We start from the raw sequence: 18,174 nt of genomic DNA, 5'->3' as shown, positions 1-18,174 counted from the left end.
GGAGAAATTGATATATGTTACATTTTATTCAAATTATAGTTTCCATATGTTGTACTTGCTCATAAAATATCCCTTATTTGAAACTTTAAGTATAGTCATAAGAATACCTTTTAAAACAATATACATTTACATGATAGGTTTTAAAATAATATTTTTAATTATAAGTAGAACAGTCACTCAGAATCTTTCATTTCTTTAGAAATGAAGACCATCTCTCTCTATATATAGCTGATATATAATACCTACACATATATGAAAGGAGTTACTAGATATTTGCTCTGTTACATGGAGCAAAAATAAACTCATTTTTAAAAGGCATATAAATTAGGGGATAAAAAGAGTTCTTGGTTTAACTCTAAGATCTGAAACAAAATTAAAGAATCTGTTTTTTTTAAATGCTTTGAAACCAGCTCATAAAGAAAGAAAAGAAGACTAAATTTGGAAGTAAATCAAAGGAATAAAGTGGAGCAAACTGGATATGTGAAAATGAAAATGCTAACCATCTAAGAATGCGACCTGTCTGGCTTCTTTTAAAACCACAGAAATATGTGCTTTGCCGATGAATTCAGTCTGACATTCAAAGCTGAGAGGCCCACACCTGGTGGCAACAGGGTCCGCGGGCAATCTGACTCCTCAACCAGACTTCCCACACTTTTGGTGAACAAGTGAGGTGGCAACAACAGCTGGAGTGTCGTTGTGGAACAAAAAACATTGGGGGGGAAATATGTGCAGATGTATGCCGGCCATGAAACTATGTGAAAGGTCTTCCAATTTGAGACATTAATTAGAAAACAGAACCGTTGCAGAGAATTTGAAAAAGATTTGGAAATAAGATTACATTCATGAAACCAAATAGCCAATACCATCCTCCTCATCTTCAAATAATGCATTTTATTTCCCAGCATGTTCCCTTTCTAATTCAACAAACTCCTATCAGTGTGCTAGTTGTGAATATGTACGGTTCTTACATGATAAAGGTTTGGTATAGGAACAAAACTATTTTTTTATATAAGTTCCTTGTTCTGGATTTTATTCTTTTTAACATATTTATAATTTCCATTTGTTCTAAATATGCTACATTAGAAAACTTATGAGTCAGTAAGATCTACAATGAAACCTACTAATTCTGATCTTAGAATTATGCAGTAATGTGTTTCTGTTTACTGTCTTAATGAAGATTTGGCCATAAATATTAGAACTTAGCATTCATACTGATATAAAATCCAGTCGGACTTGTCATCCTATTGGTACAGTATGGTGATAAATACATGCTTTACAGAAACAAAGGTAGGATCCCATAACCTAGGCAGTGGGCTAAAAATAATTATTTACTTTCGTACATATTTACTCAACAGTTAGTATGCTTTGTTATCCATAGTATTTGTACAGCACCTTCAATGTACCAGTTACTCCCTGAGGACATTTGCTGTTTTATTTTTAAAGTCTTTACATTTAAAGCAGATTTAGGTTCCTAGCAGATTGAGAGGAAGATACAGAGATGTCCTGTCCACCCCCTAAGCCAACCCTTGCACAGCCTCCTCCATTATCAACACCCCCCACCAGAGCGGGATGTTTCTTACAATTGGTGAACCTGCACTGACACGTCATTACCACCCAGAGTCCATAGCTTATATTAAGGTTCACTCTTGGTGGTGTGCATTTTATGGGTTTGAAAAAATAAGTAATGAAATGTAGCCACCACTATATTAACATGTAGACCATTTTAACTGCCCTAAAAATCCTCTGTGCTCTGCCTATTCCTCCCTCCCTCCCAACTTCAATGGATTTTTAATGCTTACAGTTACTCTTCAGTGGACATTATTAATTCCGTTTTGCTGATGGGGAATTTAAAGTGTGGACAAGTCACGTAAGATTCAAACTTTATTATACATGACTTTTCAGTCTGTGTTTTTTTCTCAATCTCTTATGGCTCTTTTCAACCAGGATTCCAAATAACAGCTGCATTGTTTTTTTTTTTTTTTTTCTTTTTTTGATTCTGTGCTGTCATCACTGTTAAACTGAAATGAACTTTACTTTCTCATTGGAGAATAGTTTTTTTGGCACTATGTTCATTGGAGATAATATAAATCTTGCTTAATATTTTAGAGTGTCATCTCAGCTGTCAGATTCATAACCCAGCTCTGACCCTCCAGTGCTGTGCCCTTCAGCCTGCTGCTTAACATCTGTCTCTGTGCTTTCAGTATTTGCATCTATAAAATGGGGGCAATAGTTTTCAAAGGTGTGTTTTAATATTTAAATGACACAGTTAATGTAACTGCCTAGCACAATCATTATTATAATATCATTATCATTATATATCATTATATATATCATTGTGTAATCATTATTATAAGAGATAGATGGAAATGGGTATCGTAGTTTTAATGCTTACAGTCTCTTGTTCTTTCCAGCTATTGGTTTTTAGAGTAGGCTATTTAAAAGAGGATTCTGGTTATACTTGTTATTGGGAAATCATTTTATTGTTTGCTACAGAAATGTTGGACTGTGAGATAAGGAAGTGCTCCATTTTTTTCCTTAAATGAACACTTTATGGTTTGGGTATCTCCAAGAATACTATAAAAACTGAAATGTTAGCACATTGTTCTATATTATTTATTTTTATGTTAGCCTACAAGTTTTGCCGGCTATGAACAAGAAAGTACAAGGAGTTAGTTTCCAAATATCTCCTTTTCTAGCACAGCTAAAATTGAATCATCAGTTAATATTTCACTTACATTTTATTCTTATAACAAAGTAGTAAATATTATTCAGATTATAGGGGTTTTTAGTCATATTTAAGTGTGATTATTTTTAAAAATTAAAAATTTTAGCCTTTACATTAAAAAAGGAACCTCCAAAAATATATATTTGCATTTTATCAGAACTGTGGACTGTACTGTTATAAGCATCAGTTAGATTTCTATACTATGACTTAGGTGAATTTCTGTTTTTAAAGGTTAAAATACTAGGAATAAAATAGCTTCACAGATTAACATTCAAATCCATTACAGTCACTATCTGATTTATTGCTGAAAACAATTCTACAGAAATTTTAAAAGAAGTAATTATAATATCACCCCTTTGTAGGTGAGAATACAGAGACACAAAGTAATACTGAGTGACTTGCCTAGAAAAAAAGCCACTGGTGGTAAATAAATGTTTATCTTCCTGATTTAAAGTCTTCATACTTTTTAACACACCAACAAGCAGAACTGTATTCTGATTACACATCTTTTCTCTTCCAGAATATCTGGTACAAGTCATTTAGCCAGAACCAAGGAGTTCCCATTTTCAGTGTCTGTACAACAAAGGCATTAGGCATAACTAACTGCTATCACAGGCATCTTTAAATGGGCTTTGAAAGAGACAGTTTTGATACTGTAACAGAAAACATCACAGAAGCAGAAAACAGTATTTTATTTGATGAGTTTAACAATATCTGAACTAATAAATTAGCTGTCATCCTTGCCCCGTGTGGAGATAAGGGGGATGAGGACATGCAGATGCTTTTTTTGACATGACAATTTGCAATTATCCCACGAAAAAGCACAGTTGTACTGATTGATGAAATATTTTAGAAAGAAAAAATGGACTTAAATGGAAGAATTTTATTAGGTTTTGAAATGACATTGCTAACAATAGGGCTAGGGGAAAAATAAACATGAAAACATTTTAAGTAGATAGTAGGGATGCAACCTAATACCAACAACCTAGAATGTCCTTGCTGTTTTCACTCACTTTTGTGTCATATATGGGGATGTAAACAACTTAATTCTAAGGTTATTGTTGCAACCTTTTCTGCTTTGTACTTTGATCAGAAATAGTGTCTGAACTAAAAATGAGATACCTCTAAGACTTCAGTGGCTTGTCATAAAAAGATGTTATTAAACATAAAAAAGTGCAGTAACTGCATACTCTGAGCTAGAAAGACACTAGAGTGATAAAGAAATGTACAGTAATATCAGGATCACTCTGATCTTGAACATTCATTTTCAAGTTGAACAAAGTTTTTGAATCAGTCTCCTTTGCTCTTAAGTATTCACATTCAAGTTATATAATCAGTTTTACCATCCTATATTTATTTTCCAGACCAGTCAGATCACTGGTCTGGAAAATAAGGCATCATGTCTTTTCCCAGGGTCTGAACTATTAGCTAAATCATCCTCACACAGTTCAGTGTACCTAAACAGTGGTATAAGGCTGCAAAACTGATGGTGGAAAGCAATTTCTAACTGACCCTTAAGGCAATTATGTTAGGGCTAGAAGCATGATGTTTGATTACACCTAGTATCATTTTCAATTTAAATAGCTATAAATTACTCATACCTTTTCTTGAATAGCAACGATTTTTTAAATCAGTGAACTCTTCTAAGAATTGAAGAAATGTCCATATGTTTATTATATGCCCCATGAAACAGTTTCTTTACATGCTTTCATTATTTCTTGGGGCCTTGATTTTATTATGTGTAAATGTATTTTTATCTTTTTTACTAAGATATCCTATAAAACAGTCAAGTGACTGTGATTTAAGACCAGCCAGACATAAATGATAAAATAATCGTTTTGTGGCATGCTTTAAGATAAAGGTAGAGTTGTCTTAAAATATGAACAAATGTCATATTTAATCCTGCTAATATGAAAACTAGGAGTACCAGGTTCATTTTACACAGTCCCAAAGGAGACCTCAAATATCCAAATCCAATTAGAGCTTTCCGTTTCGCTAGAGACTTCAGAAGGCAGAGAAAGATAATCTTGGCAGTACCCTGGGAGTCCAAATACTCCTAACTAGGCAGGGTGTATTAACTTTTTTTCTGGGCGCAGAGGAGTTTGGGATCAGGTAGGAAAGGCAGACAGGTATACAAAGCAGCAGAGAAAGGTTGGAGCAAAGGAAATATGGAGCATGAGTTGCCTAGCAAGCAACAAGACCTCTGTTGCAGTGGGAACACTGGTACGATTTATACCTCTTACAAATCCCATACTAAGTTTTCAACAGTTTGTCAATAAAAAGTGCATGACATACTCTGATCTGGGTGCAAGCAAGAAGATTCAATATCACGGTCTCCTCATTGAGCAAGCATTTCCTGTGCATCTGCTATGTGCTAGATATGTACACTTGACTGAAAATACAAATATCAATAACTTATGGTCTCTTTCCTTGAGAATCTCACAGTTTAAAGTAAGTGGCATATTTGTAGATAGTTCATCAACTTACAATGATAAAATACAGAAACCATATTTTAATAATAATAAAATGTGAAAACAAGCTTTTATGCATGCTATAATTTTGCATATCAAGTATTTCTAAGAAAATGTAAGCTTCCATGGCCATTTTTCTCAAATAGATTGGCACCGTATTTTGTATTACTTAAAATTTGTTATTTGATTAGTTCTATTAGCCATAGGTTTCATGTATGTCCTCATCATTATTGCACTTTATTTTGTACATAGTGAGATATCTGTCATATATGAAAAGATATGTTACCAGAAAAGTGGAAATGTTATTGAAATTAAATTTCTGTATTCCTTTATTTTAAAAAATAAAAACTATGTATATTATATATTCACACATACATATATACATATATATTAGTTATAAAACAAAATACATAAATGACATATTTTTGAAGAAAGATCAATATGATTTATGGGAAATATTTAAAGAAAAAGATGTCATCCTGACATTGTCAAGATAAAGTTTATTCTTGGTTGGAGAAGACAGGGAAGAGAAAGGAATCAAAGATATCTTCAACATAGGACTGCAGGAGGACTCATGAAATGATGGTGTAGATGCACAGAACTTGAGAGAGGCAGAATGGCTGTCATCTTTGAAGAAGGAGATAATATATGAAAACTTCCCATGTTTAGTATAGGGAAATGCTGAGAGAGATAAGTGGGAGTATCTTGTAGCTGTTGAATTAAAATGCAGAGAGAGATCAAGGATGTAGGGGAAAAAAAATGTAAATCCCCAGGGGTAATAGTTGAACACAGAGAGTGAATGATGTCTAAGGAGAAGCACAAAGGCTGCTTGCTGACTGAGGCACTTTAGGGATGCATTAAATGTTGATTACAGCATAGCCTGAAGTCTTGCCCATGCTCTGCTCTCCAGGCCCTGTTCCAAGATGCAGGGCTGGTTTCACACGGAGGAGGGGATGCTTCTTACAAATTGGTGCAAAGCTTTCATATTCTCACTTACTCCCATGCCTACAAAGCTGTGTCCACTCAGAGAGGGCACATTTTTCTAATACGTACAATGGCACCGTATCAAGGACATATATACAGTGGTGCCATGTAAAGGCTATACATGCAGCCCTGATGGCCTGGCTCCAGGGTGGTTGTGACTGCCAGTAAAAAAAAAAAAAAAAAACATTGCTTGGCCTTTGGCATACAGTAGGTCATCAACACATGGTGTCATAAAATGTGGAACTGACACTAAACAGAATCAAGTGACTCTAGCCATCTGTGCTTGTTCAAAAGGTAGTTTACGGGGCTTCCCTGGTGGCGCAGTGGTTGAGAGTCCGCCTGCCGATGCAGGGGACACGGGTTCGTGCCCTGGTCCGGGAAGATACCACATGCCGCGGAGCGGCTGGGCCCGTGAGCCATGGCCGCTGAGCCTGTGCATCCGGAGCCTGTGCTCTGCAACGGGAGAGGCCACAACAGTGAGAGGCCCGCGTACCACCAAAAAAAAAAAAAAAAATATATATATATATATATATATATATATATATATATATATAGTTTATGTAGGTAAAAGGCGAAACAGTCGATGGAGTGGATCATGACCAGCTTTTTAAAACATACTGAAATAATATAGAATTGGAAATATCAAACGACGGTAAATGACAGAAGGGTAAATATTTTTTATGAAAAAGTTGTTTCACTGTATTTATAAATATATCCAGTCATGGGGATGTATGCATTTCCTACCATAGACAACTGTAAAAAAAAAAAAAAAGTTTGCAAACCTTAACCTAGGAAATATATAGTAAAGTAGAAGAGTTATGACAGTATCAAATTTTCTAACTCCACATCCAGATCACAGTTGGCTTTGCAATCTATATGGTCTGGGATAGAAGTAATTATGTTAGATCACTCAATATGGGTGTCAAGGTATAGTTAATGTTTCAAGAGCAAAGGGTCATTGTCAGATTTATGGTCTATTCCAAAGGCTTATGGTTGCCAGAAACCTGATTTAAATATTTACTATGGCATTTGTGTGATAATTTTAAACTCTAGATATTATTTACAACATATATAAAATCATAAACTGCCCATGGGCACAGATATAGTTAAAAAAGTTTGAATAACTGTTGTAAAATTTAATAGCTTTAGAAGAATCATGGTGCAAACAGATGCTTTACAAAAAAGCCACATTTTTATTTCAATGAAATAATTCATATGAGGATATGCCTCCAAGTAAGCATCTTTCTTAAAAGGTGTCAGAGATATTTCAAATAATTAGTAAGCAATAGGAGGTGGGATTCATCATTGTGTTTTTCAGGATGTCTCACTTATTAAACTATGGATGTTATCTAAAGTTAGCCAGTATTCTTCAAAATATGATTTTGAATCGCTGTAAATTATCACATAATTCAAAATATTTGTAATGGGTATTTAGGCGCTTGCTTATCCTTACCATTATATAACTTCAGTGAAAGTTCTTGAACTAAATTTTGTCGTATCTTTGAACCTTAGAATTATTACCTAGAAGGGAAATTCCTGGGGAAAAAGATGTTGCCATTTTTTCAGGCTCTTGATTTAACAGTGAATATATTTCTGTTAGCAAGATATGTGAGTGCTCCACCTCTGGTTCAGTATTCTCTTAAGTTCCTCTATTTTTTTCTTTACAGTTACGGGAAATTGTTGAAATGTTAAAGTAATGTAAAAAGAGTTCAGACCAATAAAATCAAAGGGAATACAAGTTGAACTCCATTACTTCTGTAAATTGCTATTTTTTGAAAAAAAAAAAAAAAAGATCATGATACCAGGTTGCCCACCAGTCCATACACTGTTCTAATACACTGTTCTAACACTTTTCCCAAGAGAAAAACAAATCAAAAAATCAGAGTGGAGGCAGAATCGGAGTAAGATGTTATGGAAGATGTTCATGGATCTTTGCTTCTTCTGCCCTATTGCCCCAGTCTGGTTTTAAAACTTTAGTAGTAGCAAATAAGGAATACAGTGTGGGATAGTGTCGTAACCAATGACCATGGACTATTTATTGATCACGAAATAACAGCAAATCTCTAGCTTTAATAAAAATGGTGGTAAGAATTTTTAAAGGTATCATGCTAAATTTATAGATGATAATTGACCTTCATTTGCTCTTTAATTTGAGTTTCTTTATCAGTAAGGATAAATATTTATTTGCAATTTTATATGTTGAGTTTCTTTTGTGAATTATATACTCATTTCTAGTGTCAGAAAGGTACAAAATATCCATTATAATTTCTGATTTCTTCTGTCCTGTGCATTATTTAGAAGTTTTTGGGGTTTTGTTTTTGTTGTTTTCTAAAACTTTGGATAATTTTAATTAAAAAATTTCATTAACTTTTAATGCTGTTGATAACTAATTTAATTCACTGTTGTCAGCAATACTATTTTATATTATATATTTTGAAAAATAATAATGGGGAAACCTAATTTAGCATGAAAGAATTGAAAAATAAGGAAAAAGTAAATTAGATTGAGGAATCTGAAAAATGAGCGTTAAACTCTTGCCTTCCCCCAAATTAAAATGTAACATAGAATTGAACATTAGACAAATACTGCTTTTCATTGTTAGTTTGATATCAGGATGAACTTGTTGGCTGATAGAGAAATAAGTTTCAAGTCTGTTGCCATTTCTTGCTCAGATATTAACACATTTAGGAATGGATAATACAATGAGAAAACCTAGGAGAAGTTGGTATTACCAATGTGGGCATCAGGAACAAATATTACTCAGGCATGAGAAATTTGTCAGAGCCTAAAACTGAGTGCTGAGAAGTTATATAAATGTTCAGTGCTATACAATGCAACAAAAGCAAGCAAAATCCTAGTTTAGCTAAAAAGAAAATGCAGGCAAAACTCTGATAGCTTTTGCATTTCAGTAACATCTGCCACATCTAAATGTAGTGAATATGGAGGTGAAGGTTATGATCACAAATTAGGGAAGGCATCATATTATCATAACATATGTACTGTTGGATACCAAAGGTAATTCCAAATTATATTAGAATATAATGTGTAAAAGGATTAGAGTCAATTTTATGATAAAGTACTATGTATTTGTAGGGTAAATGTTTAAACTTTTAATAAGTGTAGATTGGCTATAGTTTTTTCCCAAAATATTTTATCACATTGATGAAGTGGCAAAATTTATGACATCTTAAAATTAAGGAAACAAGTTTTCATTAATAATTAAATCAGGCTGGCAGTAATGTATTTTTGATATTAAATGTGCCATCCCTATTTTCTTTGTCCTCTGATTTATTTTCAAGGTTGCTTTAATTTAAAGTTTAAGTGTGTTTATTATTAACAAAATAGTTGGATTGCAACTGTAAATTAATTTAACAAGCTGTGTCTTATAATGGGGAAATATGAGTCTTTTCCACTTAGCATAACAGTTGATATATTTGATTGATATTTTTATTCCATCAAAATTATTTCATGTTAGCTATTTTATTTTTACTTACAGTTTCGTTTTTTCTTAGTTTACTTTTCATCCCCTTTCCTCTTGTTTTTTTTAAAAATTAAATTGTAAATTCTCAGTCCATTTCCTTTTTCTATTCATAATCAAATTCACATTTTTGTACTTTACCAAAATTAGGTGCACATTTTGTACTTTCCTTTCTACAGTGTGCTTTACTTGCCACTGTACTCTATCCTCAGCCTGACCACGGTAATATGAACCCACTATATCCAGACTCTTAGGTTTTCCTTTCAGTAAATTTTTATAAGAATCTTAATTATCTTTTATATTGCACATTCATAATCATACAGTCATCATTCATTTGAATTTACATATTGCAAGATTTGCTGTCTACCATTGTTACACCTCCATCTCATTTTCCCTTGTTGAGCTCTGTCTCCTAAATTCATTATTATTTGATTCAAAGGTATCTCGAATGTTTTCTTCACAGAGTACATGGGTGATCTACTCGTTGAATCCATGTATTTCTACAATGTTTTTCATCCTGATGAGTAAAAGATTTCTTTGGCTGGTTAGAGAACTAGAGAACTGGTCTCATAGTCATTTTATCTCAGTGACTTACACATGGTATCCTACTGTCTCTCACTTATGTTAGCAAGAACCTGATACTATTATAATTGCTTTTCCTTTGTAAACTGGCAAATTCTTTTGCAACTGAGAGCTTGTTACTGAACCAAACTTGGGTCTGCTTGCCCGAAGTGTAGCAAATCCAATCTGCTGACACCAGGTTGTGGTGAAGGAAAGTACAGCGTTTATTGCAAGCAAGAGAATAGGCAGCTCATGCTCAAAAGACCTGAACTCTCTCATGGCTTTTAGACAAGGGTTTTTAAAGATAGTGTTAGAGGAGAGGGTCGTACGATGCATGATCAGGGCTTCTGTACACAGAAAGCCCCCCTCCCCCGCACAGTCCTGCTTGGTTTACATCCCCTCTTTTCTTTGATACTCATCAATCCTGAGGGGAACAGGGGTAGGACAAGAAGGGGATAGAGAAATTAACTGTAAACTCAGCAGGGGAACTCAGTTTTAGGGGGACTCAGTTTCAAGTTTGTAAGATTTTTCTATCATGGATTTGATTTTCCCCTGGAATATGTATTAATTAATGATTAGAAACAAAAATCAATAAAACTAATTTCTTAAAAACTATTCCATGGCCATCACTCAAGCACCAGAAGGACTATATATGAGTATTATTCATTTTTACTGTTACAGTTGATAGATACAATGAAATGAAAAAACTTTAAAATAGTTAATTTATAATGTGAAATAAATGTATGAGGATTTTTATCCTACCGTTTGTATCAAACGAACAAGAGAAGTGGTTTCCAGTGTCTAGTGATTTATTTTTCTCCTGTTTGCCTACTCTGCTTACACTTGGTTTTGCTTGTTTGCTCTAAAATGTGTGTGTTAATAATTCCTACCAAGAATGGACTAAAAAAGTGACAGTAGTATAAAATGAGAATATTTTCTTAAGTGCTACATTTCCCTTGGCAAATAAGTAAATGCAAAAGCAGCAACAGAGACCATCCTATACGTTTTTTTTTTTTTTTCCTGGCTTATATAGCCTTTGCAAAATCTGTTCCATAGTCAAAGGCACACTTCTTTCATAAAATTTTCAAGTGATACTTGTTGCTTCAAACAATGGAAAAAACACACATTTCCACTAAATAATTTTTTTTTCAAATAATAAATACCCAGCACGAACAATTTATTCTTATGTAATTCTACTTTCTTTACCATGGTAAATTCTAACATTTTGCATTTGATGTGTCTGACTTTTCCTTTACTAAATTGGACTTATTAATTTTACAGTTATGGGAAACATACATTTTATACTATGTGTTTTATAATCAACAGTGGTAACGTAGGAAGTATATCTTCAGCACTGGATTTATTTTTTTCTCTGTCTTCTTAATAGTTCTGCATATGTCAGTATGTTTATATGGAAGGGTGGGTTATGTGTGTATCATACTCATGTTCTGGGCTGCACTTGAAGAGTCAGGTGCAGAAGAAATTCCCAGAGGGGAAGAAAGATATAATTCCAAGTGTCTCCTTTGATACCTTTCCTTGTCTTGTATAGCGGTTGGTAATGACAGTTCCAGTGTGGAAACAATAACTCCATTACTTTTCTTGACTGACTGAACCCATTCTGGTTTCATTGCAGCTCTCCTTTTTTTCTTTCCCTTCTGCTGACCTTTTTCTCCCCCTTACCTCCATGACTATGTGTTTACCTTCATATTACCCAGAAAAATATAAACCATAGGAAGTCCATAATTCAGGGGGCTCGTAAGGATGATTCTTCTAAGTTCATTAAAGAATGCTGGATATGAGAAGAGAATTACCAGTGTTACTGAAAACAAATGAGCCCAGGAGACTGCCTTGGGGAGAAATAGGAAAAAAAGCGTGTGAGTTGCTCCATCTTTGACTTAGAGGGCCTGTTTCACAAGTAATCACACAATGGTTATAGTCATTTTAGTGTTCAAATTTACGGAGCAATACTGGCAATCATGTCCAGAGGGAAAATGTGTATAAGAGTGATGCTGCTGTTAAAGTTCTCTGGCTTTCAAGTTGTTATAATCAATTTGAGCCCAGCCAATAATATTTCAAGTGCTAGAAAAAGAAAGGGGAATATTTTCTCTTTTTTAATTATTTTTCCCTATCTGTGGTCAATAGATTGAAAAATGGAAGAAAAACTAAAATCTTATTCAGATTCTGGAATGCCAGTGACCTATAAAGCTAGTAAAATTCTACATTATTATACAGGAAGTAATATAATTCTATGCTTTGTTGCCAAAAACATGTCATTACTAGGGTACTCAATATCACTCTGGAATTTGGAGAATTATATACCCACTACTTATGCCTTGTTTAGAAGCACACTTTACAAAATACCCTTCACTCTACAATACAAAGATATAACTTGGTCTTTAGAGCCAGGCATTCTTAAATATAAAAACCACATCCAACAGATTCTCTAAACTAGCATGATGTAATGCATCTGGGCTTTAATTTCCTAATAAATAGAATGGGGATAATATCAATTATTGTGTTATTGTAATGATTAAATAAACTAAAATGAGCCATCTAGCAGAATGCCTGAAAAATGTTTCCTCTCTTCTTTCAGATTATTCGGTATAAATCATGCTGATCTAGTTTTTAATGTAAGCCAATAACTAAATATAAGCCAATAACTAAATCAGTAACTAACCATCAACCATAGGAACAAGCTGCCCAAAAACATATTGAGAGAAGATATTTCTGGTATATTCTTCTGTGTATTATTTTAAAGACTTGTGTAGTTTTCCAATAGGCTGGACTGAAGCAAGTGGAACCCCAAGGAATTTTCTGGTCAACACTGAGACCAAACACAGGTTAAGGGGCTTCCTTGGTCCTTTCTCTCTACCCTCACATCTTAACCTCTGGACTTTATCACTCAGTTGGTAGGAAGAGGCAAACTCAAGTAAGTAGAAGCTACAAAGAACAACAACAAAAAAAAAAGGAAGAAAGAAAAGAAAAAGGAATAACAAGAGAGTGTATAATGCCCGAGGCAAAGTTCATTTAAACTACCGAGATCAAAGCAGGATGAGTCAGGAGAAAGGGTCCACCTAGAGATAAGGGCAAAGGAAGACAGCAGGCTTGTTCCCTGCACTGGAGCCTAGTAAATGCCAGGCTCTTGCTTCTGACTCACCCTCTGGAAAAGAAGGGAGTCTTGAGCTCCACCTTGTGTTTAAACAAGTTATGGCTTCATGGTTGACTATCCAACCGTGGATACTCCCATCTGAATGTCCCAAAGACACCTCAGTCTCTCCATGCTCAAAAGTGAGTTCACTCTCTTAGCCCCAAAGTAAGCTCCTCCTCTGCTTCTCTCTGTCCTCGTGAGTCAATGTAGCCAACAAATCCCTCCAAGTCAGAACCTGGGAGTCCTCACTTCCTCTCCAACTAACTCATATCCAGTTAGTCTCCAAGCCGCACTAATATTTTAAAATCATTTTATTATGAAAAATTTCAAAGTCACAAAAATAAAAATAAGAATGTAAAGACCCAGGGACTTCCCTGGTCGTCCAGTGGTTAAGACTTTGCCTTCCAGTGCAGGGGGTGTGGGTTCAATCCCTGGTTGGGGAACTAAGACCCCACATGCCGCGCAGCATGGCCAAAATAAATAAATAAATGTAACTTTGAAAAAAAAATACAACCTTAAAAAAATATATATAAAGATCCACATGTTAGTCATTATCCAGATGACACAGTTTTCAGTTCATGCCTAATCTAGGTGAATCCTACCCACTTTCCTTTATCTCCCCAGATCACTGACTTTTAACATGAAAATATTTCTGATCTAGCCCACCCTCCCCCCTTTCTCCTTGACTCTGTTTTGTTAGTTTTTCATGTCTTACAGTGTTTTAGCAGGTCTACCTGGATCTTAGCTAATTTTCCTTATATTTCAAAAATTGTTTTGAAATTCAAGTCCAATCAGACTTCTCCACTACATAAAATCTGATGATGGCCATCCTTTACCCACTGAATTTAGTCTGAAATTCTTAGCAAGTGTTTTCCCAGTTTAGACCATATCTGTCTGCATAGATTCTGGCCCTACAGCCTCTACCTTCATGGCCGGTGTTCCACAATATAGTTCTCCTCTAAAGTATGATGCTTCTGCAGGCTTCAGGCATTTGGGTGAGTTCTTTCCTTTGTCTGAATGGATCATTGGGGCCCCTTTTGTTTGTCTGAATTCTTCTTATACTTCAGTGCCTGGCTCAAGCATCTCTTCCTCTTCTAAACCTTCTGTGCGAATAACCTTCTCCCTTTTATCCTGAAAACTTGCTGAGGAAACCTTCTCTTCTCTGAGTTACTAGTGTACCGCTAAACACCTCATTTATTTGTTATACACACCACATCCTAATAATTTGGGTTTTTGTCTGTCTTCTTCAGCAGCCATGGATCCTGTTATGTTACAGGCTGTGTGTATGCCTTTGTTCCTGTAGTGCTCAACCTGGTGTGTTAGGCTTGAGCCTGTAAGAATTTTTACTGAAGGAATGCTGAATATTTCTCCTTATTAACATTTTTTGATAATTTTTAAATAATTTACCTTCTCTTTAATGGTGTTATAATGAATTTTTCAAGTGACATCCTAATCTAAATATTTATTTTATAATCCCACAAGAAGTATTAAATATAGAGTCACAGAGAGTGGGTAATATAACTGCTAAATTGATTTAAACAATGGAAATAAGAACACAAAAGAAGCAGACATATATTTTCCTATATTGTACCCATTCAAAGAAACTTTCTCCTTGAAACTTAATTATTATGGAGTTAGACACTGGGAAGTTTAAAGCTATTTAAATAATTCAGATTTATATATTACTTCAGAAAGATAATTTTTTTGCCTATCTCCACTATCTTGGGGGGAGAGAGGCAGTTACTTTCAGATAAGTGGTATTTCAAGGAACAAGATTGGAGTCAGACCATTTAGGGAATTCGCCTATATTGTATATCCAGTCCAGAAGATTAGGAGATAGATAAGAAAATGTTTTAATTTCCAAATTCTTGATAAGGAAGCTAAGAGGTCAAGTGCTCAAAACTACGTAGTAAGGAGAAACACAAAAATCAGTGTCAATCTTTGTTTTTTTTTCTTCCAGTTAATGTGTTACCCAAGACTTAAAAATATATTGGAGTCAAATACCATATCAATACATTAATTTGTTTTTAGAAACACAATCAGGTGATATAAAGTGGCTCATTTTCTTAGACTCGACCAATAACTCAGACCTAGTGAATTCTTTTCCTCAGTATTTTTGCATATCATTTTTGCAGTTATAGACCACAGGGATACAATCTTCATCATTCTCTGTATTACCAATAACTGATCTGAGAGCACAATTTCTTTTAAAATTAATATAAACTTCTCCCAGTATGCAGTGAAGGGAGTCAAATTTTGAAATAAAAATGGAAACTTTTATTTTAATAAGAACTCAATTACATGCTCCTATGTTAACTTGCTTTAGAATGTGAACTCTGACAGCAGGGCAGAGATCCTGACTTTTTGATTAATTTTTACTTATTTCCCAGTGTAGACATACTCACATTTGGGAACTGGGAAACTCCATAAATATTTGAGTAACTGAATGATTGAATCAAACCCAAAGTGTGTGAAATATTTTTCTTTAACTTGATTTAGGTTCTTGTGTGTCAGTTTGTGAGATACTCTCAGGTAATTTTAATAAACTAGTCTAATTTATTTTGAATGCATACATAGACCTATATGTTTGCTTTCTCAGTATATATGTGCATATAGTCATATAGAGTTGCATAATATCTCATATCTCTGTATACAGAATAGATAAATTAATAATACACACATGTTAATAAAATATTAACTCTTCAACATTTTATATAATGGCCATTCATAATTTCTCTTACTTGATTATCATATTTTCAGCAATTTTCCTTAACTCCTCCAACATTTATACACTTTAACTTAGGGGTGACAAATGCCTAACCAAGTGCTGAATGTGAAAAAAAGTTTTAAATATGCTTTTCAAATTTAAAAAATTTTAAATCCTCTAAGTGAGGTATGTACTTCCTTATATCATAAGCCACACCACCTTCTATTGTTTGACACTTGGTGGAGTCAGACTTTAAGTTACCCTCCTGCCTGGCCTAAACAAGCTTTTTGAGAGCTCAACCTTTGCACTTACATGTCTCCAAGTAGTTGGCCTCTAAGGGGAGCTCAAAACTCTTCTCTTGCTGCTCTATCTTTCTACTCACCCAAGAATAAATCAGGTCACATGCTGGGAATTAGAACTTTCAAAGGGGCAAGGGATTGAACCCAAAAGAGGCGCCAGTGGGAAAGTGGAAAGAGACCTGATGCCATAACATGAAAAACTATTAGGTGAGAGGCTTGGCCTAGCTTTGCTCTAGACATTGGAGAAAATGTTCTTGCTTCTTGGGGACTGACCAGTTTTCTCATGAACTGGTTTTTCCAAGCAATTGAAATAGTCTTGTGCCAAAAGTAGAGTCTGGGTCCCTGAACCATTGTGGGAGAAGCCACACCATCGACCTGAACACTAACCTTGGCCTCTGACTAAAGCAGCAAATAATCTTTTATTGTGCTGAATCACTACATGTTGGGATATATTTGTAGCAGTTGGCCTATTATAATTAATGTAATAAGTGAAAGTGATAGAACATATAAATATTAAAATAAAATTATGGAATAGAGATGTATAGTTTGAATATATTGAAAGGATAGGATTTGCAAATCTTACCTGACTGTCCATAGTAATCATTAAAAAAAAAAACAGAGAGAGAGGAATTCACCTCTAGTTGTCTGTCATATACTAACTTCTATACTTATATCTATAATGTTTGAAAATGATTAAGTGGAAATAAATTTTACATTAGAGATAGAATACAAATAGTTTTTATTTTCCTTCTGAAATCTCTACCTCAATATCTTTTCTTCTCTCAAAATAGACCCATAATCCATTAGATACATTCTTACCTTATATATTTGCTTTTTAAAATGATTCTCACAGAGGCAGCAGGATGCAACAGTTAGGAGAACAAGCTTTGGACCAAACTATTGGCTCTGTAACTAAATGGCTGTTTGACCTTGACAAGTTACATTTCCTCTCTATGGCTTATTGTCCTCATCAGTTAAGAGAATAATAATGGTACCTGCTTCCTAGAACTTATGTAAGGATTAAGTGAATTAGTATTTATATAACACTTAGGAAAATCTCCAACCCGTAGGTATCAATATACATGTTCAGTAAGCTGTGTTTAAATTAAATGTTATACAAATCATCCTTTTAAAATAAATTAACCTTAGTTTGATTAAAATGGAGAATAGAAATTCAAGACATTTTCCAAACTCAACTCGTACCACTATCCCCCTATGATTTCTCCCTGTGTCCCTGATTAGGGTTCCCTCTATCTTCAGAAACATCTCAATCACCCTTAGACTTGCATGTTTGCCCAAAATTTTGCTTTCCTCTTAGTGATTTCCTTCTCTCTGTCTAACAAATACTTATTTACCTAAAATTAGCCATTTCGGGTCTGTTAGTTTCCTAGGGCTGCCCTAAGAAACTAGCACAAACTTGGTGGCTGGAAACAACGCAGATTTGTTCTCTCACAGTTCTAGAGGCCAGAGGTCTGAAATCCAGGGGTTGGAAGGTCCATGCTCCCTTCAAAGGGTCTAGGAAAGAATCTTTGCTTATGCCTTTCTAGCTTCTAGTGGTTGTTAGGTGTCCTTGGCTTTTCTTGGCTTGTAGCTACATCACTTCAGTTTCTGGCTCTGTCTTCACATCGTCTTCTCTGTGGCTCCATGTCTGAATTTCCTACATAGTATAAGGACACCACTCTTGGGGCCCTGCTAATTTAGAATGACCTCATCTTAACTTGATGATATCTGCAAAGGTCCTATTTCCCAATAAGCTCACACTCACAGACACTGGGGATTTGGACTTGAGTATATCTTTTTG

General features: G+C 34.6%; 1 protein-coding gene across 2 annotated transcripts in view; it reads left to right on the top strand.

The window, feature by feature from the left end:
* Positions 1-18,174, top strand: part of ADGRL4 (adhesion G protein-coupled receptor L4) — a 121,943-nt gene that overhangs the window by 45,358 nt on the left and 58,411 nt on the right. The gene's annotated exons all lie outside the window — the stretch shown is intronic.

Source organism: Aethalodelphis obliquidens, unplaced genomic scaffold, assembly GCF_003676395.1.
Source record: "Aethalodelphis obliquidens isolate GAN/ISIS:26980383/991018 unplaced genomic scaffold, ASM367639v1 scaffold13, whole genome shotgun sequence".
Taxonomy (NCBI): domain Eukaryota; kingdom Metazoa; phylum Chordata; class Mammalia; order Artiodactyla; family Delphinidae; genus Aethalodelphis; species Aethalodelphis obliquidens.
This window is presented reverse-complemented; position numbering and strand designations above follow the sequence as displayed.